Genomic DNA, 26,853 nt, shown 5'->3' on the forward strand with positions numbered 1-26,853 from the left:
GCCTAACTCTCCAGTTGCTCATGAAGGGTTAGAGCAGCTGTGTGGTTGCTCACCCTGTAATTCCAGCACTCTGGGAGGTTGAAAAAGGAGGGTTTCAAATTTGATTCAAGCTTGGGCAACTTAATGATTTAGTGAGACACTATCTCAAAAATTATTAAAGGCTGGGGAATATAACTCAGTGTGAAAGTGTTGGAGTCTATCTCCAGTACTGGGAAAATATCAGAAGCATCCTTTCCTATATTTCCCTCCCTCCGCCTGACCACCCTTCTTCTTACACATGCTTTGTTCTTCCCACAGTAGATCACTGTACCTTTCCATTCCATGATTTGCAGTTATTGTATGACCATGTCATATGAAATTGAAGAAAGAAATCCCCTGGAAAAACAAACACACACACACACACACACACACATGCACACAGAGGAACTTTTTGGTTGGAGACATAGAACTTGGAAAATCCTAAAGAAATAGATAGTTTCCCATCCTTTGGTCGAAAGTTTTATGCTACATTTGGAAGAGAGAGGTCAGAATCTGAGCTTCAGTGTTTATGATATGCAAATGATACTTGCTTTCTAGAAGTATTGTAGCTATGAATAACTGAGAAGACAAAAACATACTTTAAACACTAAAAAATGGTACAGATCCATAATACAGTACTGTCACTAAAGAAAATAAGATGTATATGTTGAGTTCTCAGAATTCCATTAGTTCAAACTCAATGAGCTCCAACTCTGCCTTTGTAGGGTGGCATTCAAAGTAATGTGATTCATATCACACAAAGCAAGCAACATGCAAGCTTTCTATAGGCTAAGTTCAATATTATATACTCTATCACTACTAGTTTTCATTCACTATCATGCTGGATCCATAGAAGAAAGAATTTCTAATGTGAACAAACATGCTTAGATTTCAAAGTGTAGGAAAGACAAGCATTTGCCTCCAAATATATAATAAATATAGAATTCTTATATGGGTCTTTGTCAAATCTCCAAATTGTCCTGGAATTTCAACAAATCAGGTGATTCAGGAAATAAACCCAGCATCCACATTTTCTTACACTGAGAAAGGTGTGGGGGTGTCTGTGAGTGAATATTGCTGATAAAAACATGATAACTGAGTCTCATTACAGCCAAAGACAAGTCTCATATTTTAGCATTTTTATTAAAGCTTTTTAAATTACTGAGTGTCTGGTATATTCAATACCAGCCTAAGTGATTTATATTAGTCTATCCCTAGATACTCCATCTAATAAATAACTTGGCAATCTCCTAACCCATAAATATCTCTGGCCCCAGCAAAAAGCAATTAAAGCACGTTTTTAAAAAAACTGGCTTCCCAGCGATGCAGACTGCAATGTTGCTGGACCCTTCTAAAGGGATAATTGACACCCTGTACTGAGGATGGATCAGATCTCCTTACTCACTACTGGGTCACCAGGGACTAATGCTCCTATTCCTTCAAAAATCAAGACACATGACAATCTGTCTTTAAATGTTTAACGTCTCCAAATGCATAGAGATTTTAATGTGCAAAATATTATTGCCAGTATGAAGTCTTGAATAATATTCTAGACAGTTTAGGGTAAAAAAAAATAGGCACAAACTTTTAGGGAATGAGTTGTGCCAAAAATGTTTAAAATACATTAAATATGAAGGTAGATGGCTAAAAGGTTATTAGAGTTTCCAGAGTCACCAACCTAGAAAAGATTCCAGGTTAATGAGGTTCAAGCAGCCACCCAGTAAAAAGCCACTGATATTTATGATAGTGGCTTCAGGTTCAGCGATTTCAGCTGCAAAGGGAGGTCACTTTTCCTGAAAATCTCTTGTCTGGCCTTCCCTGAACCTCTAAGGGTGGCTGAAAGGGGAAAGCTGGATTTTCACTTCCCACACCTATAAATTAGTTTACTCTGTGGGTACACCTGCCAGTTCCCAGGCAGAAGAGGGAATACCACACAGAAACATGCCTTGTTATACCTAGGGAAGATTTAGGGGCAATGCGTTCAGTAGAAATGGATCACTGCAGTCCATACTGTGGGTAGAGACCCCTCAAATGACAATCCCAATGAGCCTGTGACATATTCATCATGATTTAAGGGTCTTGCAGTCTTTAAATCATCTTAATTGCATTATTCTCTAATAATGTTTTGTTTGTTTCCTTAGACATTGTCTATTTTCTGTATTTCACATCCCAGATAATTGTCATGTACATATTACTGGGAGAAGGGAACTGTTCTCTTTTATATTTTCACAGGTGCCTAATAAACCAAGGTGTACAATCCTTATAGCTCCAGGGTGCTTCAAAAGGGTCTACAGATGTTTGGCAAAAGTAACATCAATGTACTTGTATTTGATTATAGACCTGTGGAGTAGGTAGATCCAGAAATAAATTACATTTTTCCTTTTATTTATTATGAAGTGGAAAGAACAAAATTTAAACCTCATTTCCATAGTCAGTATAAGAAGATGTGAGTAATAAAAGTTATGAGGTTGGTGAAGAAATTATTTTTCTTACTTTTCTAGAGTGAAATGTTCTTCCTGTTTCTTGTGGAGAAGAGATTTGCTACATCCAGGTGCTCAGCATTCCCTGTCAACGATTCTGCAAGGTTTATGATAGCTTCTTTTCAGATTATTTAATTTAATCTTTTCAAAGTTAATAGCCACACGTTCCCATCACCAACCTTCTTTAAAAAGTATAAAAGACAAATTTTACTCATAGCTATACCATTTGTATCTCTATATTCTTACATAATTCTATAATGTATATTTTGTTTATCAACCAACTTTTATTTATGCAAGACAATCATGAGTAAATATATACAAAGCACAAAAGGTAGCAGAGTATCCATACTGGTATGTGGAAATTTACAGGACTATTATAAGTATTCAGAATTGAATAATATTTTCTGTATACAAGTTTTGTATGTTGTGATCATGATGTGCCAAATTTTTAAAATAAAAATAAGTATTACAGTAAAAGACACATGGTTATAAATACCCCAGCATAATATACCCTTCTCACTTCAAAGGTGCTTTGCCCACTGTTCTTGCCATTTTCTGAAGCAGTTCTGAACATCCTCTTTCATGAGCATCTTAAATTACACTGTTTTGAGCACCTCAATGTACAGAATTGATACAAAATTTTTACCTATCTTTATGATTTGACTTGAGTGGTGAGCCAGAAGTGGTAGTAGATCCAGTGAGTAATGTGGATGAGGACACACAGTAATGTTTTTATTTAACAAAAATTGCAATTAATATTTTGAATTAATTAAGGACTTTGAAGCTACCCAGAAAACATACTAAAGATGCCTTCCAGAAATGCTTCAGAAAGTGGCAAGAATGGTGGAATGTTTGTTGGAGGTGAGAGGGAATATTTTGAGGGAGGGTAATGACAATCTGTCAACTTTCACTGTATTTTTTTATTATAGTTTGCAGCTTTATCTAACTGGTGCCTTGGCCACAGCAAAGTGAGTTAATTTCAATTTCAATGCTTTGCTGTTTTGATGTCACCCAAGCTGTGTGAAAGTGCATGTCTGGGGAAGAATCCCCAAGTAGGAACTGGCTCAGGGAGTAAATGCATCTACAGTTGTGCTAGACTTTTGCCGTCATTCACATCCACTAATAATCTGAGACAAAGTATTTCCCCAAAATGTCTTGTCAATAGCATATATGCTTTGGAATTTCTGTCAGTTTGATAAAAGAAGAATGATGTTTCTCTGTGGTTTGAGTTTCATCAGTCGCTGTATATAAGGGTGGTTCATACAGTGTTCTATGAACTCTCTGTTGGTGCCCCTTGCCCAGGCTTCAGAGCTTCCTAATGCTCTTTTTCATAAATCATCTTTCCTTGCACATCAGTTAGGGTTAATGGACTATGTCAGCTAGAAATTCACCTCTGGATATGCAGTGCCAAGCTGTTTTCTGCATGTTCTGTGTCCTGGCTATGTGACTGTCTTCAGCCATTTGTACCTCAAGTTTTTTTCATTTACAAAATAGACATGCAATTAGTTCCTAAAGTGAAGGATGGCTATGAGAATTAAATGAGTTTGTCCATATAAAGTAGTTAGGACAGTGGGAGTCACTTGGGCCAGTGTGCCTTCTTTCACCAAGTGCTCACTGCAGGGTGCTCTGTGACACCTCACAGCTTGGACATACTGATCTATGTCCACACTGGGAAAAGGAAGGGCTCTGGGATTCCATGTTCTACCAAGAGACAGAAGAGAAGCACTCCATAGATTCAGGGTAGTAAATTGCTCTGCAAACATGCCACTTCTCATGTACACTAGTGCAAACATGAACATGAGAACTTCAAATCTATGTCACCAGAAAAAAAATTGTGGAAATGCATGGATTATATCATGATAGCAAGGTTGCACACGTGGAACTTACTCCATATGCTATATTGGACCCTCAATTTATTTGAGCTAAAATGATGAAACTTTTTGTTTGTTTTATTTGAAGAGTATAGAGGAAGAAATACTAAATTTAACTGGACAAAATGTGATAATTAAAGGCAGAAATGGGTGAGAGAGGAGGCAAGTTTGATTTTGACATAAAGGTAGTGATGTTTTCCCTGAATACTCTCCTGTTTATCAGCCACACAGAGAGGTGGGATGAATGAAGAGCAAATGGCCTATTGGCATTTTATAGAGGGAGGAGGAGGTTGTTCGCTGCGGGTAAGGAGGAAGAAGAGAAGATGGTCATGACCAGTAGCGGGACTTCAGGCACTGTGAACAGCGATGGTCCAAATCCAACAGAGGACAACATGCTACTTACAGAGAAGATAAAATCCCCCTCTGAGTGTAATGGCCAGGACTTCATTACATGTATTTTCCATAAGGAAAAGAGCACTTGCAATCCATCTTATTGGAACATCTTTTGTTTGCTGGTTTGATTGTGTTTAATCTCTGAATTAGTTATCTCCTAACATTTGTGATGTGGGTAAGTTAAAGCCTCCATGAAGAAGTCTATCCCACACGTCACACCTGATGTGACACTACGTTAGCTAATGACTGTAGAGGTACTCCATTACCCAGAAAGTTGTCAGGCAATGTACACTGGTACCCAATCATGTTCCTCTAAAAATGGAGGATTAACTTTCTGTGGATTTCTTATCTTATCGGAGCTTAAAAGGAGAGCCTTGATTGGAAACCTGCTGTAGTACTTCTCAAGGTGATAAAAACTCATTATAGTTACAGACTATGGTACTGAAAGAGCCAGAGGGAGAATCACAGTCTGCACTTACAAGCAGGCCACATGCATACCCATGGAAGCTGAGAATGTGTCATTCTGCCAGTTGTCTCTTTCCTGGACTGCAATGCATTAACCAATAAAGCTTGCAGGGGATGGGTTATAGGCTGGAGGAAGGGACAGAAGTAAGTGGGGATAAAAAAGACTGAGAAGAAAGTAGGACCTAAAGGAAGTATAGCAAAAAGGAGAGTTGGTATTTTAAAAACTTGGTCCTTAAATTAGAAATAGATAGAAAACTCCTGTCTCCCTTCTTCCCCTTCCCATATACTAATCTGCTCCCTGAAGCACAGAAGAATGATAATTATGGGGCTCTTACTGCCCTGGGGTGGTATGTTAAGGTGGAGTGTCACTTCCCAACCCAGTTTATTTGCATTTATTTGCTCATCCACACCAACTAGGAGGCGCTTACAAGCTAGATAAGGCAAGAAAAGAAGTGTTGACAATTATTAATGAAAAAATATGTTCTCACAGGCCACAAAGTGGAGCCAGACAAAGAATGAATTTTTCTCTAGCTAGTTCTCTTTAATGTTAAAAAGTTGAGAGATTTCCAGGGATCTTTTACTTTGAAAGGGATACCTCATTCCCAAAGGACAAAATGAATTACCTCAAAGCACCAATTTAAACTAAGCTGACTCCCCTCCCCCGCTGCCTTTTCTGTTTTGGTACTTGGGACCTCACACCTGCCAAGCAAGTGCTGAACCACTAAGCTATACCCCCAACCCAAGCTGAAATCCTTTAGCAGGTTGCATCCTTTATCTTTTTTTCTGGAGACCTCTGTAACCAGGTAGTTTTCATCTTTTCTATAATTTTATCCCTCCTTAGACCCTCTGCATAAAGTGGCTAGTGTAACTGGAATATGGACATGTTGTTAATTATATGTATATTTGTATATGGGGTGAAAATATTGCTCTCCCCCATGAATTTGATGAATAAGTGTCATATGCAGTGGGTGAGGTCATATAAAAATAAGAAATCTGAAACTACTATCCACAACACTAGTATCTTTAGGTAAGCCCTGCACACATCAACCAGAAGAAGCTAAATCTGGTAGCACAGAGAATACATAAAAGAGGAGGAAGGGAGCTGATTTAGTCCAGGATTGGTCCAAGGAAGAGAGTCTCTTGACTGTGGACTCTGCCTGACAAGTCTCTGTGGTACCTGGAAGAAATATTTGTGAATCGGGTGGATTATACCAGGATAACCAGATACCATGAGGCATCTGATCAGGGTAATTATGCTCTCTTTGCCTGGCTGTGTCACCTTCCAGTTAAGTGTTAGTTCTCCAATAGTCTTTGAATAGGAAGGGGAATGGACGGAGGGAGCGATTCCTTGGGATAGCCCACACAGTGTTTACACTCATTTATATATCAATTAAGAGACACTTAATTTAATGACATTTGTTGGTTCCCAGAATTGCTTAGTATGAGCCTTCCATTTCTCAGTGCAACACAAAATAAAACCAAAGGGCATATCAGGCATAGGGGTCTGCCTATGCCTTTACACAAAAAGTTAGTGCAGGGCTTTGTTTTAGACAGTTTCTACACTGGGCCCCAACAGACCATATGAAAAATCAAAAGGGAGCCACCCATGCTAAAGTTCCACTTACCCTGCTGGAAGTAAGCTGATCCTTGGTGAAATCAGAATTAAGGAGACAGTGGTCAAATTTTTCAAACAGGCTAGTTCTTTTTTTTTTTTTTTTTTTTTTTTTCCCTCTGGTACCGGGAACCAAACTCACGACCTTGCGCATGCCAGGTAGGCGCTTTTGCCGCTGAGCTAAATTCCCAGCCCCCCAAACAGGCTAGTTCTGATTGGCATATTGATGTTCTCTCTGCCTTCATCTTTATATTAAAAGGTAGACAGAAGTAATAAGATAGTAACCCCTTATTTTCCTATTGTTCTGTGTCCCTATCCCTGCCTCACAAGGCAAATTGTTTTGAAATAACCTATCTCCTTTCATTTTTGTTTCTGATTTCTGTAGCATTTTGGTGTCTGTAAAGCTAGTCTTCCCTGTTCCTCTGTTCTCATTTTATGAAAGGAAGTGTTGACTGATTCTAGACTAAAAATAAAGGCAAATCAATCTTTAAACTGCATTGTTGCAAACAGGGTGAAGAGGGACAAGGATCTTTGTGCGTTCCCTCCTTTGGTTTGGCAGGCTTTCCCTGAGTTTGGGCCTCTTATTCTTAGGGTAGCAGTGCTCAAAGGTGAGTGGCATTCCTGCCCCCAGGAGGGCTTGTAAGACAGTAGGAGGGTGCCCTTCCAAGCTCCTAATTCAACAGATCTAAGCATCTCCATTTCTAACAAGTTCCCAGATGATCAGGAGATGCTGCCATTTGGGGACTAGGTTTTTGAGAGCTAACATCACCTAAAAAAGAAGAAAAAAACCACAGTTGGAAGTGAGTTAAAATTATAAAATGGGTAAGAAATTGCGTAAGTCCACTTTTCCATTCAGACAACTTTGCCTCTTTAGGAGGAAACAGGACGTCAAAAAGTGAAAATGTTCCTTTTCATGGGGTCTCTCCCTCTCTTCTTTAATATCACCCATCTCAATCTCTAAATTGGTACTCAATAGTGACCTCAATTTCAAGACCTTTTTATACAAAATAAGATAGGATTTTAAGTACTCTCAAATATCATACAATAAGCAACACTATAACTCAACCTATGTATTTAATTTTCTTGAAGAAATGAAGACAGACCTTGATATTCTCAAACCTATGGACACAGCTACTGTTCCTTGTGTCCGGGACATATTCATCTGCATTTTTCTCCACTTACTAAACTCCTACTCATATTTTTAATTATTTTTAGAAATCATTTTCTCTATATATCCTTCCCAGAGTCTCTCTAACCAAACTGAATTAAACATTCTCTTCTAATTCTCTACCCTGGGCTTTCTTCTATTGTTGCATTTCACACAGTGAATTCAACCTATAGTCTTTACCTATTTGACATCCCTGATAAATGGGAAGGAGCTGTTTGCCTCACTAATGGATGGTAACCACTCAAGGGCACTTTCTGTCGTCCCTAGTACCACACATAGCATCCTTATTTATCAGATACACAATAATTATTTGTGGATCTGAATAGTGGACTTCGAATCATGCAGAAAATAAGTTGCTGATTTAATAGGCTTGGTTATTTTCTTTTCCCTGGAGATATCCATTTATTCCTAAATCACTGTGGACAAAAGATTAGAATAAAGCAGAGTGTTATAAGCTCATGTTCTGACAAGTGACACCCAAGGGAAAAATGTGGCAAATGCACCAAGAAAAAGTGCTAAAAAATGGTGGCACCACCGAAGGGTACACCCCGGTGGCACCTCCATGAGAAAGGAACTATAGTTAATTTCTGTTTAAAATACGATAGTTACTGTAGGACTAAATTATAATTAGGTAGTTTAGGCAGAGATGCCTATAACAAAATATATAAATGTAGTCCAAAGTTAAAAGGAAGTCTGAATGCTAAGAAAGGAAGTGCAGTTATCAGGAAGACTCACTCATGTGGAACATCTCATTATCTGATAATGGGAGATGAATAATGCATTCCTGTACATTTTCCCCAGGTCCCCCCATATTCTCCCTTCCCAAACTCTCTGCCAATCTGACTTCACAGATGAAAGTGCCTGAAGCTGAATTGGATCTACTCTGTTTGGTTTCAAATGCAAAATGAGAGAGAAACTGTATTAATTTGGGAACCACCATCCAATCATCTTTTTGTCCTCTTCCCCAGCTCTTTGCTCTTTTCTATCTTGGTCCAAGTCCCAGGGACAATGGAGAGCTAGTGGAGGGGAAGCTGACCTGCCACTGGTCCCTATGGGACAGGGTGTGTCCTGCTGGGACTTTCTAGCTTACACAGGTTATAGAAAAGGAGAATATGTTGAGCACCAAATTTTAGGGGTGTGTGTGTGTGTGTGTGTGTGTGTGCGTGCATGCATGTGTATGCACATGTTTATGTGTGTGTATGTGTGTGTGTGCATGTTGTACTGGAGATCAAAACCAAGGCCTTTACCCTGAGTCACAGCACTAGCTCATTTTTTAAATTTTGAGACAAAGTCTCACCAAGTTGACCAGGCTAAGCTTAAAATTGTGATCTTCCTGCCTCAGGTCCTCAAAGTACTAGGATTACAGGTCTACACTACCATCCCTGGTAAAGTCTAGATTCTTAAACTTGAAAATGAAGCAAAGGGCTCCACACCCCATTCTAACTGACAAATATCAGCCCAGTTTCCTTGGTTCCAAATCAGACTTCAATCCCAGCCATCAAACTTTTTTAAAAAAAACTAATCTAGTTTTAGTCTAAGTAACAACTAGGCCAAAGATAGAAAGTCTTTTGTTGGCTCCTGCTTCACCCCAAAGGTGTGAGCCCATTATTTGTTCTTCAACACTGTGTCTAAGGAAAGTCACTCAGGGACAAGACCTGCCTCAGGGCAAGGAGCAAAGAAACCATTTCCAAGGAGTTATTGTCAAAGGAGTCAGAAGCCAGCTCACTCCAGGGCATAAAGGACACACTCAGTAAGATTCTCTATGTCATGCTGGCTGTGGTGGCCCATGTCGATAATTCCAGCATGCAGAAGGCCTAGGCAGAAAGATTACCATGAGTTCAAGGACAGCCTAGGCTACATAATGAGTTCAAGTCCAGCCTGAGCCACACAGGGAGACACTGTTTTAAAAACTGCCTTTGTTACTTTTCTCTAGTTGCTAAGACAAAATACCTGATGCCCAAAATTAAGGAAGGAAAGGTTTATTTAGCTCACAGTTCATGAAGGTTTCAGTCTATACTCAGCCGGCACATGGCAGAGGGCAAACGTTCATAGTGGCAAAAAACACCAAAAGCAACAAGAGCAAAAAGGAGGAGCAGGGGCAAGCAACCTCTTTCCCTTCTGTACACTGTATGCAAACTACCTGCCGCAGGGTAGGTATAGCACTCACATCCATAAATACAACACTGGACCATAAATCAATCAGAAACTCTAGAAGCCTGCCCCACGACTGCATGTGGATTTGGAGGTACACCCAGACATAAACCATAACAAAAACAAACAAACAAAACAAATATTCACTGTTTCAGGAGACACACAGTAACTGGTCACCACAGAGAAGGCCTGGCTTGGATTCACTGGGGATAGTGGGGTCTTCTGCCCTGCTCTGCCAACCCTCCTGCTGACATATGTCAGCTGGAAGCATCCCCTTTCCATGTTGTCACACTGGAAGTCTTTAGTCTCATACTGAAGTCACAATTCACAAATGCAATGGATTTGACTTGAGTGTGTTCCCTGAGGCTTCTGTGCTAGATACTGGTTTCCCAAGTGTGGGAATGTTGAGGCTGTGGAGCCGTTAAGACATGTGGCCCAGTGGAAGATGATTAGTTTATTAGATACTGCCTTCAGAGCGTTCACTGCTGTTCTCACAGAGTGGAATAGTTTTAGAGAGAATTGGTTGTAATGAGCAAGACTGTCTCCCCTGACCTCTCTGCAGCTTGTTGGCTCACCATGTGATCTCTTTTATGTGCATCCTGTCCATGGTGATGCCACCCATCAGGAGAGTCTTGTTGGCATCAAGGAGATGCCAGCAACACATAAACCTCCTCTCTTTATAAATTACTGAGTCTCCAATATTTTGTTATAGCAACAGAAAATGGACTCAATTTCCAAACATCTGAAGCTTGGGCTTAAGAGTTTGTCCAGTAAAAAAGAGTACTCTATAAATTTTCTTCACTTATGCACATATTACTAACACACTGAGCATCTTGTTCACTGTGAAAGGTTTCCATTAAACCATAAAAACAGAAGAATTAAACTTTCGTCCATAAGCTCTTTGACTAAGATTATTGATTAGAGAAAGTGTTTCTATCCTGGATGTTTTCTATGATCTGCTAGGTTGTCCATGTTGATGCCACTGTTCACAATACAGGTCCTGCAGAGCTACTCGCTGGGGAAGCCCATAATGTCAAGTGATCTATAGAAATGGTAGAATCATTGCAGCATCAACCCCAGCACAATTCATTTGAGACACTATGGGACCAACACTGGAACTTCCAAAGAATACTGTTTCATGTATCTGCTAGACTTACTTGAAAGAAAACTATAAGATTAGGAGAAATCATCAAACCTATCTTAGTTTAGATTTATCTGCAGCAGTGGTTTAATCTCCAGAATGGCTATTAAATTCTCCTGACTGACAAAACCACAGTCTGATGAAGGGAAGTGTGGGAAGAAGGTGCCTGAACTTCCCAAGCTAAGATCCTCAGTAGCCAGGCCCCCTCATGCATCCCAGTCAAGAGCACTGGTACTACTGTTTGTAATGCTACATATGAGCTGTTGTGAAGTGAGATAACCAAAGGGTGGTCCCTTCATGAGGAGACTATAAAGAACTTTGAGAACTATATCCAAATGTCCCTTATTCTAATAAAGTTACAGCTAGTAATAAGAGGACCATATATGTTCTGAAGTGGACAAAATATCACTTAAAGAAAACACAGGTTTCACTTGATTTCTCTTCTAGGGTTGCAGCCTGTGCTAGCTTTTTATCACTGGAACAACATACTGCAATAATAATCTTTTCTAAAGAAAAGGTTTATTTTGGCTCACAGTTTCACGGGTTTCAGTTTATGCTCAGTTAGCTTCGTTGCTTTCAGGCCTGGGACAACACATTGCAGCAGTAGTTTCTGGTAAAAAACACTGCTCACCTCATGGCAGTACCAAGCAGCGAGAGGGAGGAAGGGGTCAGGGTCCCAGGATTTGCCTAAAAGGCACAGCCCCAGTGACATCACGTCCTCCCACAAGGCCATGCCTCTTAGAAGTCCTATCACCTCCCAGGAGCTCTACAGGCCAGTGAGCAAACCTTTCATTTGGGGCTGGGAGACAGTTAGACAGACCGTAGCACAGGCCTGTCTAAAGATCACTAAAAGCGCTGAGAAAATTTTGAGGTTTTGTATTGACTTACAGAATCATAAAATTTTGGAGCTGAAAAGGACATGAGAAATCACCTCCTGACTCAATCACCATATGATACAAAGGAAGAAATCAGGATCCAGAGACAGGACACTTGTACAATGGTCACACATGCAAGAAAATGTGTGGGATCTCATACCTTTCCCCAGTCTCTAATAGCTGAAAGAAATGCCCTAGCAATGTAGAAAGGACAGATAGCTCTTCCAAGTTTCAAAGAATGGATTTGAAGTTCACAGACTTGCATTTCTCACCAGCATTAAGATGAAGCTGAGAGCCTGAGCTTCTTATTCCATGAATAACCACCCTGAGCAGGCTGTGTTGGCTGTAGCCCTGTGACCATCCAGGCAATGGACCATCCATTATCTTTTATTGCTATTCCTGATATTAATTTCACCCATGCTAAGCCTTTCTGGAAAGGAAAAGTGGGACTGGAGTTGGGCCAGGATTCTTGCAGGGGGATCTTAGGTACTACTTTTCCTCTAAACTATACTGAACCTGGAGTTTTACCCTCTTGAAATCTTGAAAGGGGTCTGATATGTATATATCTAGGTGTCTATGCTCCCAGGCTAAAAATGAGTCAGTGATACTGAGGTATGGAAAAATATATTTTTAAAAGCCCTATTCTTATCCTACTGCACTTGATATCAGTTAAAAGAATAGAGATTAAATAATAAAATAATAGTAAAATTTTTACCCCTTTTTATTATCTTCAGAGTTGTTACCACATGAGATCTGTGGAAGCTGGAAAGCAACTGAGATTCAGCTCCTGGAGGACCTGGTTGACAGTGGTGGATTCTGGGGCCTTTTTTCCTCAATCATGGAAAGACACGGAGGTATCACATTCCTTAGAAATAAGCTAAAGATTTGCATGTATGTATATACATGACAGTTAACATGGTTGTTCTTCTGTCTTCTATTTCTATGCTGAAAGAAACTGTCAGTGAGTCTTTGGTTGACCAGTATTGCATGTCTATATCTGTTTTCACGAGAAGCCACTTTGAAGATGTCAATATGTAATACAACCACCATTGTTAATTCCCTACCACTTTGTTTGTAACTCTGTATTGTCTGTACTGTGCTTGTGATATGTTGTAAAATGTTGTATGTCTGTTAATGTTTCCCTCCTTTTATCTTTAAAATAAAAAAAAAAAAAAGAAATAAGCTAAAGAAGTATCTGCATAAATTAAGCTAAGTGGAATCAGGATTTTAGGACTCCGGTTATTTTTCTTCCTTTAATAACCCTGGAGGCAAAAAGGGAAAATATCCACAGGTTGCCTGTGATGCCTGGTCACAGGATACTGCCTGGCTCCCAAGCTCCCTGCTCTTATAAAGCAGATGTTTGATGGTACTTGGAATTGTGTTACATCCTTAGTGGGCTGAACAATTTGGAGAAGTGTCTCTGATGCCTGCCCCAATTGACATCCTTCACTTTATTAAAAATCCAATTGAACATTCAAATCTTTAAGAAAACCTTTCCTGGTTAACCTAGCCTAATTCATGGCACTCGTTAAATTGTTTTTACTTGACAAACATTTGCTAAGCACCTTTCTCTAGTTTAGACACTGTTCCAGGCACTAAGGAGATAAAGACAAATAACTTTCCATTCCTATATTGCGTGATTTGTAGGAAGAAAATGTGTTTAGCATCTTAGAGGTAATGGGTCTTCTAAAGATGTGATACATACCAGGGGAGTCTGGAGAATCTTCACAGAGAGCTCACACTGTGCCTTTTTCAGCGGTACTCACAAATAACTAACTTTAATTTATTATTTTAAAATCCCAACTGCTGTTTCTGTTTGAAAGACATTATCTTTCTATTTAGGCAAATCCACAGGTTTGGATCCTACTACAATGCTGGATGTACACGTCACTAAAAGGGGTCAGTGAGGAACACTCTCGTCTGGCTCCTGCTTCTCTGATATTTCCTCCTCATTGAGTCCACTCTTCCCTTCCCTACGTTTAAACCATCCTTAACTTCTCAAGGCAAGCACACATTCTTTTCTTCCACATAAAGCCTTTTGTGAGCATTGCAGCCCATATTTACTTCTCAGTTTACTAATTATTTTTAGTGGTTATTAAGCCAGTAACAAGAACAATAAAAATAACATCAAATTAACCTCTGTAGTATATGAATTCATTTATATGTATCATACCATTTGATTCTTATGTTCTCATAATACACCATTTCAGACTGTAGACTTCTCATTTTACAAACTAAAATTGGAAACACAGCTTATAATAAACAACAAAAAAAATCTAACCACCAGTGACTGTTCTAAATCACAAGGGAATGGTTAATCCAGAAACTAAGGTCTCTGTCTTTAGATTATTATTTCCCATGATCCTAGTTGACTATTATCTAACTACTGAGTTCTATCTCTTCAACCAGAACATTTATTTCTAAGGGAACAATAGAGACAAGAACTGTAAGACCCAGATTCTTATCCTGTCCACCTGCCCACCCTCATCACAGAGCCCGCTCCTTGTGGATCACAGGTGAGTGGTTAACTAACAACTCCGAAGGCTTGCCATTTCAGATTCAATCAGTGATCCACAAAACGGTGGCTTTTATTTACATTCAGTTGAGAAGTGGAAGGGAGAAAGAGGAGAACTAAAATGACAAGTGGGGAGACAGTCAAAGGGGTAGAGAAGAAAGGAGTGAGAGAGACAGAGAACCAAGAAGGGGAGAGAAAAGAGACAGGGAATGAACAAAAGGGAAGGAGGAGAGAGCAGTGTTGTCTGTCTCCCCTGCCAAATCCATCTCAGGCCGTGAAAAGAAACAGACCTGCAGAACACCAAGCAAGTGCTCCAAGGTTATGGATAATAATTGATGTTTTTGTGGGGCAAAAGGGAAAAGGAGGGGTTGAAGATGAAAGAAGTCAGGAGGGAGATGGAAAAGTTTTCAGGGTCACAGGATACATTTATCAGAAGCTTTTAAAGAAGTGTTTAAGAGCAGCTAAGCGGTTGCTATGGAAATAGGTAAAAGCTAATCCATTATCTGCAACCTCTAGATGCCACCAGCTTGCCGCTGGGGGGCATTCCGCTTTTTATTAGTATTTCTTTTTCGTTTCTGTCTTCTATTTTTTTCCCTATCCAAACACATCACTGGAATTATGAAAAACAAATTAATAGAAGCTGGAGAAAAGGGAATTCGACTCCTTCAGAGATTATATTAACACATGAGGGAACCTTCACCCTATGTGTCAACTCGTAAAGAGAGGGGAGATTATTTCTGGAAGATAAGACGAAAAGAAAACAACAATATATGAACACCTGGAGGGATAAATGTCCTGCTCCTCCCGGAGCCACTCTCGTCCTTGCCTGCGTGTCTGAAGTTTGCTCTGAAACCCATAGAATTCAGCATGTGTCTCCTCATTTTAAACCCAGACTATGACCCCTGATAGGAGCCATTTCAGAGGCTTTGGAGCCTCAGAAAGGAAGCAGTAGAAGCCATTTTAGAGGTATCCCTCACTTCACATAAAAGCTATGATTAGCTCTAGGCTCACTCAGAAACAAATTTATATAAAGCTAGTGTAGTTCCCCACAAATACACTTACATGGAACACAGACGCTAATCATGGATATTTATACACGCATATTTGTGGGCAATGCTAAAATGTCAATTACACCAGTGCTATTGTTATCCCATAGTCTCTCCTCACACACATTCTTGTCTCTTCCCCATTTCCTAGCTAATGTGAATCTCTCCCATAATTTGAGGTTGGAAGTTGTGACTCCCCATCGTCAACTCTTAGATATTGGTTGCTTTTATCTATTTGCCTATATGTAAATGTATAGCCCTTGAAGTTGTAGAAAGCTCTTAGTAATATCAAAAATCAAAATCTAATGCCTATTTTTCACTCATTTGAACTCTGAATCATTTTTTGGGATTCCTGTTCATTCTGAACCCTGGAAGTCAATTTAGTATTCTCTTTACTTTAAATTCCTCACCAAGCTTCTCACTTACACCAGGACAGTACTCATTATGGACAATGATTACTTTTTCTTCATTCATCTTCATCTCCCCAACCATGGCCTTAATCGGGAATCTTATCCTTTCTTAGAGAAATTACTGATGTTCTGGCTGTCTGCCTCATGATTTTCCTATTTTACCTACCTCACTGTTAAAAGAACAAAATTCCTAAAAGAACAAACAAGGCCATTTGTCCATGTTCTTTAATATCCTTGACTTGGCCCTCAGCTCATTCATAGCCACCATAGGATAAGACTCTTCACCCCACAATCCCTGCTTGCTTCTATAGGCTCTTCTCTTGCCCTGCTTCTGCACAATGCCTGGGTCCCAAGCTTGTCTACATCCTCACTAGACAAAAGGTTCTTGATGAACAGGACTCTCCAGGGCCAGGGCCAGTGCCTGGGAAAAATAGATGAGCAATAAATGTTTTGTTTTGTTTTTTTGCCAGTAGTGGGGATTCATGATTTCACTATGCTAATAGAAGTCAACATACAGCTCATGCTCCAATCCACTGAGAAAATTATTCACAACTAGGGCTTCTCTGTAGAATGAATTCATGCCTGACTTAATCAGTTCTGTGAATTTAAATTCTGAATCATGAGCTCACTTAGAAAGAGACATAACTGCTAATCACCACATGTAACTCAGTGGCCAATGACAGTATGGGTAAGTAGGACTGTGGGTAGACAAATATATCTATTGACATTAAAATGTAAAAGAAATTATGTTCCATTTTGCAGCAGATTTACCTTTGCAATTGAAATCACTGGGCTGTAGAGCCACTAGCCTAGTGCTTATGCAGCCACATCCTCAGCAATTCTGTGACAGAAGCAGAGTTAACAAAAGGGTCACACTTGGGTTAGACAAAAATGAAGGCTTCCTAGGTTGAAGGGAAATCTTGAGGGAGTTTCAGTAGATTTTCCTTCCCCCAGTCATGTATGCAGGGAGAGTGCAGGCTGAGGAGGGGAGGGAAGGATGCGCTGAAGGTATAATACATGTTCTTATTTGAGCACAGATGATTCCCACTTCAAAATGAGGACCCAGCGATGCAGACCCCTCAAAATTAAAAAAGAAATAAAACTGAAGCACTAGACATTGATGTTTTCAGGCCAAGGTCTGTAATTACTTAGAGTTTCTGGAGAAATGACGAATTGAGAAAGTAGGCGCACATAGATATTCTGTGAAGCACTACTTGGAAACAGGGCTCTTGGAGAACAGGAACCTCAAGCGTGAACAAATCAGGGGCAGCAGCCAGGGGAGTCATTTCGTTGGATGATGCAGAGCTGCAAGGTAAGTGGCTCTTGACATTTATGTGACTTAGAGGGAATCTTCCAGTCAGGTTGAAGAACTATCTTTTCTACTAGTGCAAAACAACCAAAACCAATCTCTGGTTAGAACTGGAAAATGGAACATAAATTGATGGCAAAAACCAAAACTGCACCTCTATACCAGTTCTGACACATATGTTACACGTTATGGGTTCAATAGCCCCATGTGCTTAACAGAGAAAACCATGGTTTATGGGGTGGAGATTTTCAATGTGTGTGAGTGTTGGCAGGAAGTTACGCAAGCAGGAAGGATGCTGTCTGGGAGGCCCTGTGCTGTAAGATGCATTCCAGCCTATGGCTAATATGCAATTTGACTCAATATGGGCAAATCTTAACACCTGGGTAACATTAAAGCCAGAAACAGGCAAAGCTCCAATATCATCAGTGGCAGCTCCATACATTGGAAGACGGCTTTTAGGCTCTGTACATACATTGATTTCAGTAAGCAGAGACAGACCTCAGTAAGACCAATAGGCAAGATGGACCTGTCCACCATGTTCTGGGTGTCAGTCGCTTTTCTGCTTTTCTGCAGTAAACAGAAAGCACCTGTTTCTTTTCTTTGGTGGCCAACAGCCCTCCTTCTGGCCCTGACTAATTTTTTCTATTCATTGAGATAAATGGGTAGTAACTTTAAGTAATTGTAATGCTCTTCTGAGGTACATGTAATTACCCTTATGGTGGAGATTAGATTTATGCAGCCAGTCAATAGCAGGCAGAGAATTTGAAGCCAGGGTGTTTGAACTCAAAGCCTGTGCTCATTAACACTCTGCTATACTGTAGGGCAACACGATGCTATGAAACTTAGAGCACAAAGGATCCACCTTAAGTCCGCAGCTGTGAGACTCCAGGAAGTGTGTAATTACCTTGTATTTAAAAGTTACTATACTCACCACTCCCACTTTGGATTAGTTGTTGTTTTTATCATAATTTCTCCTTTTATCAAAATTTCACCTTCTCCTTTGAGGGAAACCTGGAGTTTTATACCAGAATTATGAATGTTTTGGAACTAGATAAAGCAGCAGTTGTACAACACCACAAATATTTATTTTAAAATGGCTATTTGTATGGTTTGTAAATTTTGCCTCAATAAATTATTTTTATTCACCTTATTCTGAGTTCTACCATAATTAGATTTACCCGATTAAAGATTTTTCCTTTCAGTGCCAATTACCCCTTATGATGTGACTCTGGAAGCCAACTTTACAAAATTACTGTAAAGCAGTGAAGTACTGTTGTTAGCTTCTCCATTATGACAAAACTTCACTGACTTGGCAGTTTGTGAACCAGAAAAACTTCCTCAGTGAGGTAGAGGAGATATTGCAGAATTTATCTCTAAATGTTGCTGAACCTCCAAGATGCTGTCATCTCCAGTTACAAATGGCCTGGGTAAACAAATGTCATTGCTGGCTATATTCCCATGGAAACTGGAGACTCTGCGGCAACAGAGTCATGACTTCCATCAGTCCACTAGTTCCTCCTGTGGATGGAAAAATTGAGACTCAGAGAAGCATAAAAGCTTGGCATGTATCACACAAAATGTTGATGCTGTACCAGGACATGGAAGGAAGCCCTGTGGATTGGTCTCTAGTCTAGGGCTCCCTTGAGCTGATCACACCTGCTATTGTAACTCATGATCTTTAGGTAATCAGGTACACAACAGCCAAGATATCCTCATTCTCTTTCTTGACTTTAATTAAATGAAACTCCTTGAAAACACAGTTCTTGGCACCTTGGCACTTGACAGTATCCCAAAACTGTCAAAAAATTCTTGATCTAAGCTGGAAGCACGAATGGTATCAACACAAAGGGTCCAGATCTTACCTTAGCATCTCTTTGAAAGAGTGAGCATGTTTTGGTGATTCCTCCCAGATTCTCAGATCTTGGCAAGCAGAGACCAAATCTCTTACTGCTTCTGAATCTCTCCATAGTTTTTCCTACACAACCAAGGCTCAACAAATATTGTTCTCTGACTGAGTAGTGGAGATTTGCATCTTAAATGTAACTGATCCACCAGGGAAGCAATCCTATTGCACCCCTCAGGTTCTCTAATGACAGTAACAATCATGGATAAAGTAAGCTCCTGAAATGACATAATGTGAAGACATTCATTTGTACTGCTCCGGAGTGAATTTCCCCTGTAATCACGGATCACAGACTCCATGGTATTAAAAAAAAAACAACGGCAATTCTGCTGTCTGTAGTTGGGTTTCATATGTTGGGTTAGACATACTAATTAAGCCTGGTAGGTTTGAGAGTCCTGGTGGCTGAACAAAGTCAGTGGGGTGTAATGGACAATGTTCATATGATTCAGTGTTGAAACACTGTACATCTACCAACTCCATGTCCTATTAATAGGGTCCTGAGCACAACACTATTATTCCTCACTGTAGTTCCCTACTGTAAGTAGGGAAGTATTATTCCCTACTTCTCTTGCTCTACTGTGAAAAGGGAATACTAGAAAGCTCACCATTTAATGTTGTGCTGAAATTCTACAAAAAAAATTAACGAGTTATTTAAAAAACATACATTTATTGTTCTACCAGTATTCTAATAATTTACAAGAACTATGCCCTCACAAAGCGGAAATGGAAAGTGTCATGAAGGTGCTTAATAGTAAGCTCCTCTGCCTCATGGAGACCTCTCTGGCTGTCTGCTCTCATATGTACTAGAATCCCCTCTAACTCATGTATCCTCCTTCTCGATGTGATTAATGTTTTTCAAATGCACACATGCATGCTCAGCTTCTCAACTCTGGCTACTTCCCAGATGTGTCCCTTTAAACTCTGTTGTTGACTTCATAGAAATTCTCACATATGGACCACATTTTCATGACTCACTGCTCTTGAATGTTACTCAAGATTGTTGTATATTTTCCCCTTCCCCATTTGACTTCACTAAATTAATGAAAGCTGTAGGAACCAACATCTCCAATATTCACTCACACATTCCTGCCTCAGCTTATCCTTGCTCAGCCTGGACATGGGCTGAGCAAGGACTCAGCCTGGGAACTACACAGTAAAACTTCAGGTGACTCCAAGACCACCTCAGTATCTGTGGCTGATATTTTGCAAGTGATGAAAGATGTTTTGGGGTTTAATTCTTTAGCTATGTAGAAAGGTAGGGTGATTTTCACTTTAGTGTCTTTAATTCCATTGCATAGACACATTTGAGTTAGTCAGCTTTCTTTTCCTGTGACAAAATACCTGAGAGAATCAACTGAAAGGAAAAAGGATTTATTTTGGTTCACTGTTTCAAAAGTTTCAGTCCATGGTTGGTCAGCTCCATGGATAAGGGCCTGTGGTGAGGTGACACATGGGGAAAGCGTGGGGTGGAGGAAAACTGCTCATATCACGTCAGAGAGGAAGCAGAGTGAGAGGGAGCAGCCCAGGGACAAGTTGCACACTTCCAGTGCACTTCCAGTGGCCTACATCCTTCCACCGAAGTTTCCATTGTTTCCCAATAATGCCATCAAATTTTGAATCTACCAGTGAATTAATTCATTCATGAGGTCAGAGTCCTCATGATTCAGTCGCCTTCCAAACGCCCTCACCTCTGAACACTGCTGCATGGGGACCAAGCTTTAAAGACATGAATTGTAGAGGATATTTCAGACCCAAACCATGTTTAACTATTTTGTTTATTAACATCTCTCTTTCATCTCTGTTTGATCAACATATGGTAAACCCCCAATATTGGCACAGTGTGGTATCAAGCACACAGGTGAAATTAATTTGGAACAATAGGCTGAAATCCTTTCTTTTACTTTATTTAATCCTTTGGTGAAGATCTTGTGTCCAAATTCAGACCATGCTATTGTCAGCATGTAATTAGGAAAGCTGAGCTGCCTAATGCTGGGTTTGAAATTTGTATTAGTTTGCCCTTTTGAGCACAGCATAGAGAGGGAGGACGTCTGGATACTTACTTGTTATAACCTCTGTGCCCTCAGCATAGCTCTTTTATAGTTGTTTTACCCTGAGTCACCTTAAAAGTACAACAAAGAGGCAGACAGCTAGAAGATGCTACCTGTCAATAGACTAATTCACTGAGTTAAAGTGTTACAAATTATCACAGAGATTTAAGGTACAATCACTTGGAAATGTGTGAACTATAGCAAATGAGTTATTCAATTTACATCACCTTTCTTGTTGTTGAGAGACCACTTTGTTCCAAACAGTTTGATCATGTTGGGTGAAGTGGTCAGAAAAAGAGTCCACAGAAAGCTGACGTTTTGCTGGGCAGTGCCTCTTGTTTCAAGTTCTCTTTATTGCTGGGAGGCGTTCTGTGTAGAGTTTGGAAATAGGTGCTGTGGAAGGGCAGCGGAGGGAATCCAGCCAATCTTGGAAAGCCAAAAGAAGAGCCCTCAGAAATAAAGCATGTCTAAATAGAGATGCTTAAATATGTAGGTACTAGAGCAGTGGCACTGCCTTGGTGTTGAAGGAAATTGCATGACAAGTGGCAAAGAATATTAGATGAAAACTGCCCACTAGGTAGAGAGCAGCCCAAAGGGAGAAGAAAATAAGGTGCACATGACAACAGTATCAGTGAGTACTGGGGGGGTCTAAGCAGAGAGGGAATTTCAAAGAAGTATATGGGTTGATGTTGATGGTGATGTTATATACTGCAAGGGCAAAAAAGAATGGCTTCAAAAGAAGAGTAGGATCAGGGAGGAGAACACAGCAGGAAGACAGGGAATCCTCACTCTCATCACCTCTTGCCTCTGTTCCTCATGGCATCATTCTTTTTAATGTAGCAAAGCTTTTTACCCCTTCCCAGCTCACGTGGTGAGAAATGACTACAGCCAACAGCAGTTGAGTTACCCTGCCCTCGGCAAAAACAGCTGAAATACAATATAGTCCTGATTTTGGATTCTGGCTTCACCCAGGTCAAGTTGTACCTCTGGGATACTAAGCTATGCCTAGAGGACAGAGTCACATGGAACAAACATGCTTCCTCATTGTACCACTTAAACAAAATTTTGTGAGAGGCCATAGCCTTGGTGGGGCACTTGTACTGGGTACCACTGACTGAGCCAATGCCAAGTTTAATCATAGGAACTGTGTTAGACTGGTTGCAGGAAACCCTATTGACTATTAACTAATTAATATGTAACCAACTGATTGGTTGGTAGCCTGAGTTGTAGCCAATTAAGTTGCTTTCTGTGTCTCACTTTTGTTTTTCTATATATGCTGTATGATCACATCATTGGCTGGAGTTCTCAGAACCCATGGGTTCTGGGAGTTGCCCAATTTGGGACTCGTGTTTTATTTCTGTTCTTTGATCAAGTAACTCCACTTGACATAACTGGCTGAAGGAATTTTCTTTTTTACCATAACCAGGTCACAAGGTGGGGAAACTGGGGGCTAATATGGAGAAGTGTTGAATCTGTTACACATGTAGAAAACATCATGAGCTGGAGAAACAAGTGGGTATGCCATAAAGCTTGTTATCTGGCTAAAGGGAAGGCCAGATCCTAAAAAACTCTGAAAAAAATATGCTTAAAAAATAGATTTTAATCTTGAGAAAACACTGAGGAGTAGAAAGATGGTTAGGTAATGTATTATTTTTGTTTATTTAAAAGTTGAATTTAGACATAGATTAGATCTGACATATCCTTTGGAGAAAAGACCTCTTGCTTTGCGCGAGCATGGGCTGGATAGAGACAGTTAGAAAACCATAGTCCCAGCTGACAGCTCTGGTCATAAGGCACCAGCAGAGGGCCTGGTGTTGTACATACCACTTGACTCTGGTCAAATATGCACAACCCACAGACAGAAGCCTCGGCGCTGGCAGAATAATTAAGAGAGTGTGAATGAGAGTGACTCAGCAGCTAATGTCCCAGATGGACACGGATCCCTGGACAGAATAAAAGAAAGCCACTTCCTGTCTTACTTTCCTCACCTTTCTCTCTGTCTCTATCTCTATCTCTTTCTCTGTCTCTGTCTCTGTCTCTCTCTTGGTGGCATTCTCATTCTTTCTCTGTCTTTGTGATTAAGCATTAGGAAAAAAACTATTTCTATTCAGCACTGAAGTGTACTGCAGATGTATGCAAATACCAAAAGACATACCAAACCTAAGGGTAATAGCATTAATCAAATAATTTCACCACCAGGAATTCATCCTATGGACATAATCATTGACATATTCAGACTTCTTTATTAAATATTTCTTGTAATATTATTTATAGAAGTAAAAAAAACCCACCCTAAAACCTAGAAGCAATTTATATTTCCATTATTTAAGAACTGGTATATTAATCATCTCCATGAGTTAGAATACAATGCAGAACTTTTGTGTATGTAAAAATATTTAAAAACACAGGAGCCCTGGACATCTGCAGGAAGCCCAGTGAGTCTGGGCTCTGCCTCCCTGACCAGCGTGCAAGGCAGGCAAAACCTCAGGCATCCTCTGGGGCCTCGGGGGCTACCTGCCACACCCATACTGTGGTGGTTCGGCTGGACTGCCATAACTAACCAGCACAGGAGCTACACTGAGCACTGGGGATCTTCAGACTCTTGTCTGGCCACTCACACACAGTCAGGACAGTGAGACTGCACTACAGGGAATCTCTAGTTCTTCAAAAATGACAAAACAGAGGAACAAAGTGCAATCCCAGATCTCCACACCACCCAAAACAAGTCCAGGAGGCATCAATACAGAAGAGCCTGGAAGTCATATACCTGAAATTTCTGAAATGACAGCAATTGAAATAAAGAAACAACTCCATCAGGCCATAGGAGACATCAGATCAAAAATAATGTCCCAGGTGAGAAAAGAAATACCAACAATAATGAAAGAAATGCTCAGCATATCCAAAGATGACATAGACAAGAAAATAGAAGAGCATAGACAACTCAATGAAGCCTTCAGGGAACAATACAGAAAAGAACTAGAAGATATGAAACAGATGCAAACAGATATCCAGGAACTTAAAACTTCCATTGAAAGCATGAAAAACCCCCTGAATGAAGCTGAAGATAGACTTTCAGACCTTGAAGACAGCATTGCCACCAATCAACATGAACAGAGGGATCTCTTAAAAACAACAAGAAACCAGGAAATAACAATTCGACAACTGCAAGATGAAACAAAGAGAAACAATGTCAGAAATAGGTATTAATGAAACAGCAGGTGTCAACACAAATGACATAAAAAGACTATTTGCAGAAACCCTAGCAGAAAATTTCCCAGGCATGCTAAAAGAATTGGACATCCAGATAAGTGAAGCATATAGAACTCCAATTAATCATAACCAAAATAAATCTACACCCGGACATATAGTGATCAAGATCCCTGAAACTCAACAAAAGCTCAGAATATTAAAAGCTGTTAGAGAAAAGAAACAGATCACCTATAAAGGAAAGCCTATCAGAATCATGGCAGACTTCTCAACACAAACCTTCAAAGCAAGAAGAGCTTGGAGTGAAGTACTTCAGGTACTGAAAGAAAAAAACTTCCAACCCAGACTGAAGTACCCTGCAAAGCTATCTTTCAAATTTAATGGAGAAATAAAATATTTTCATGGTAAAAAACAACTGAAAAAATTCGTGAGCACCAAACCAATCCTACAAAGAGTACTAGAAGATATACTAGAAAGAGATAAAACAGACCACAGCTTCAAGAACAACAACAGAAAGGAACAACCAAGCAAAGCAAGCAATTAAACAAAGGGAAAAAGGAGGATCCACCAGCAGGAAAATAGCATGACAAAGATAAGCCAGTACATATCTGTTATAACCATCAATGTGAATGGTCTCGATGGGCCAACCAAAAGAAGCAGACTTGCAGAGTGGATTAGGAAACAAAACCCAACCATATGCTGTATACAAGAAACACATTTAACTCAAAAGGAAATTCAAAGACTGAAAATTAAAGGATGGAAAACAATACTCCATGTGACAGGAACCCAGAAAAAGCAGGTGTAGCTATTCTGTTTGCAGACAATGTGAACTTCAAACCAAGAACAATCAAAAGAGATAAAGAAGGTCACTACATACTTGTGAAGGGGAAGCTTCACAAGGAAGAGATAACAATCATAAACATCTATGCACCAAATATAGGACAACCCACCTATACAAGACAGATTCTAACAGACATGAAAAATGAAATAAGCACCAACACAGTCATAGCAGGGGATTTTAACACGCCATTGTCACAAAGAGATAGATCAACCAGACAAAAAATTGGAGAAGAAATAACAGAACTCAACCAAACGTGTGAACATATGGACTTAGTAGACCTTTACAGAATGTTCCACCCAAAAGCATCAGATACACATTCTTCTCAGCTGCACATGGGACATTCTCTAAAATAAACCATATACTAGTACATAGAACATGTATAATAAATGCAAAGGAATTGAAATTATCCCATGTATACTATCATACCATACTGCAATGAAATTGGAAATTAATGACAAAAGAAAACACAGAAACTCCATAAACAGTTGGAAATTAAATAACATCCTCCTGAACAACCAGTGGGTCATGGATGAAATCAAAGTAGAGATTAAACACTATTTACAAGCAAATGAAAATGGAGATAAAACCTACAGGAACCTGTGGGATGCAATGAAAGCAGTCCTCAGAGGGAAATTTATAGCAGTGAATTCCCACTTCAGGAAAAGAGAACAAGCACAAAATAAACAATCTTATGCTGCACCTCAAGTTCCTAGAAAAAGAAGAACAAGTTGAACTCAGAGCCCAAAGAAGGCAGGAAATTATAAAGCTCAGAGCAGAAATTAATGCAATGGAGACTAAAAAAAATACAAAGAATTAATGCATCAAAGAGTTGGTTCTTTGAAAGAATAAATAAAATAGATAAACCCCCAGCCAACCTTATCAAAAAAGGGAAAGTAAAAAATGAAATAAATGCAATAAGGAATGAAAGGGGTGAAATCATTACAGATCCTGAAGAAATTCAGAAGATCTTCAGTACCTACTTTGAAAATCATTACTCTCATAGGATGGAAAACACAGAGGAAATGGACAGATTTCTAGATACATATGAATTACCAAAATGAATGAAGAAGATATGAAAATCCTGAATAACTCAATATCAGCCAGTGAAATTGAGAATGTAATTTAAAATTTGCCAGTGAAGAAAAGCCCGGGTCCTGATGGATTCACAGCTGAATTCTATAAACAATTTAGGGAAGATTTAACACCAATTCTTCTCAAACTCTTTAATGAAATTGAAAGGGAAGGAATTGTCCCCAACTCATTCCTGGAGGCAAGTATTATTCTGATGCGAAAACCAGAGAAAGACCCAACCAAGAAAGAGAACTACAGACAAATCTCCCTAATGATTATAGATGCAAAAATTCTCAATAAAGGGCTGGGGATTTAGCTCAGTGGCAAAG

The 26,853-nt window shown here is 39.7% G+C and overlaps 1 protein-coding gene across 3 annotated transcripts in view; it reads right to left on the minus strand.

The window, feature by feature from the left end:
• The window catches only part of Opcml (opioid binding protein/cell adhesion molecule-like), a 1,129,591-nt gene that overhangs the window by 113,551 nt on the left and 989,187 nt on the right, over window positions 1-26,853 (minus strand). The window lies entirely within an intron of this gene.

Source organism: Chinchilla lanigera, unplaced genomic scaffold (genome assembly GCF_000276665.1).
Source record: "Chinchilla lanigera isolate Chin_1 unplaced genomic scaffold, ChiLan1.0 scaffold00011, whole genome shotgun sequence".
NCBI classification, from domain to species: Eukaryota; Metazoa; Chordata; class Mammalia; order Rodentia; family Chinchillidae; genus Chinchilla; species Chinchilla lanigera.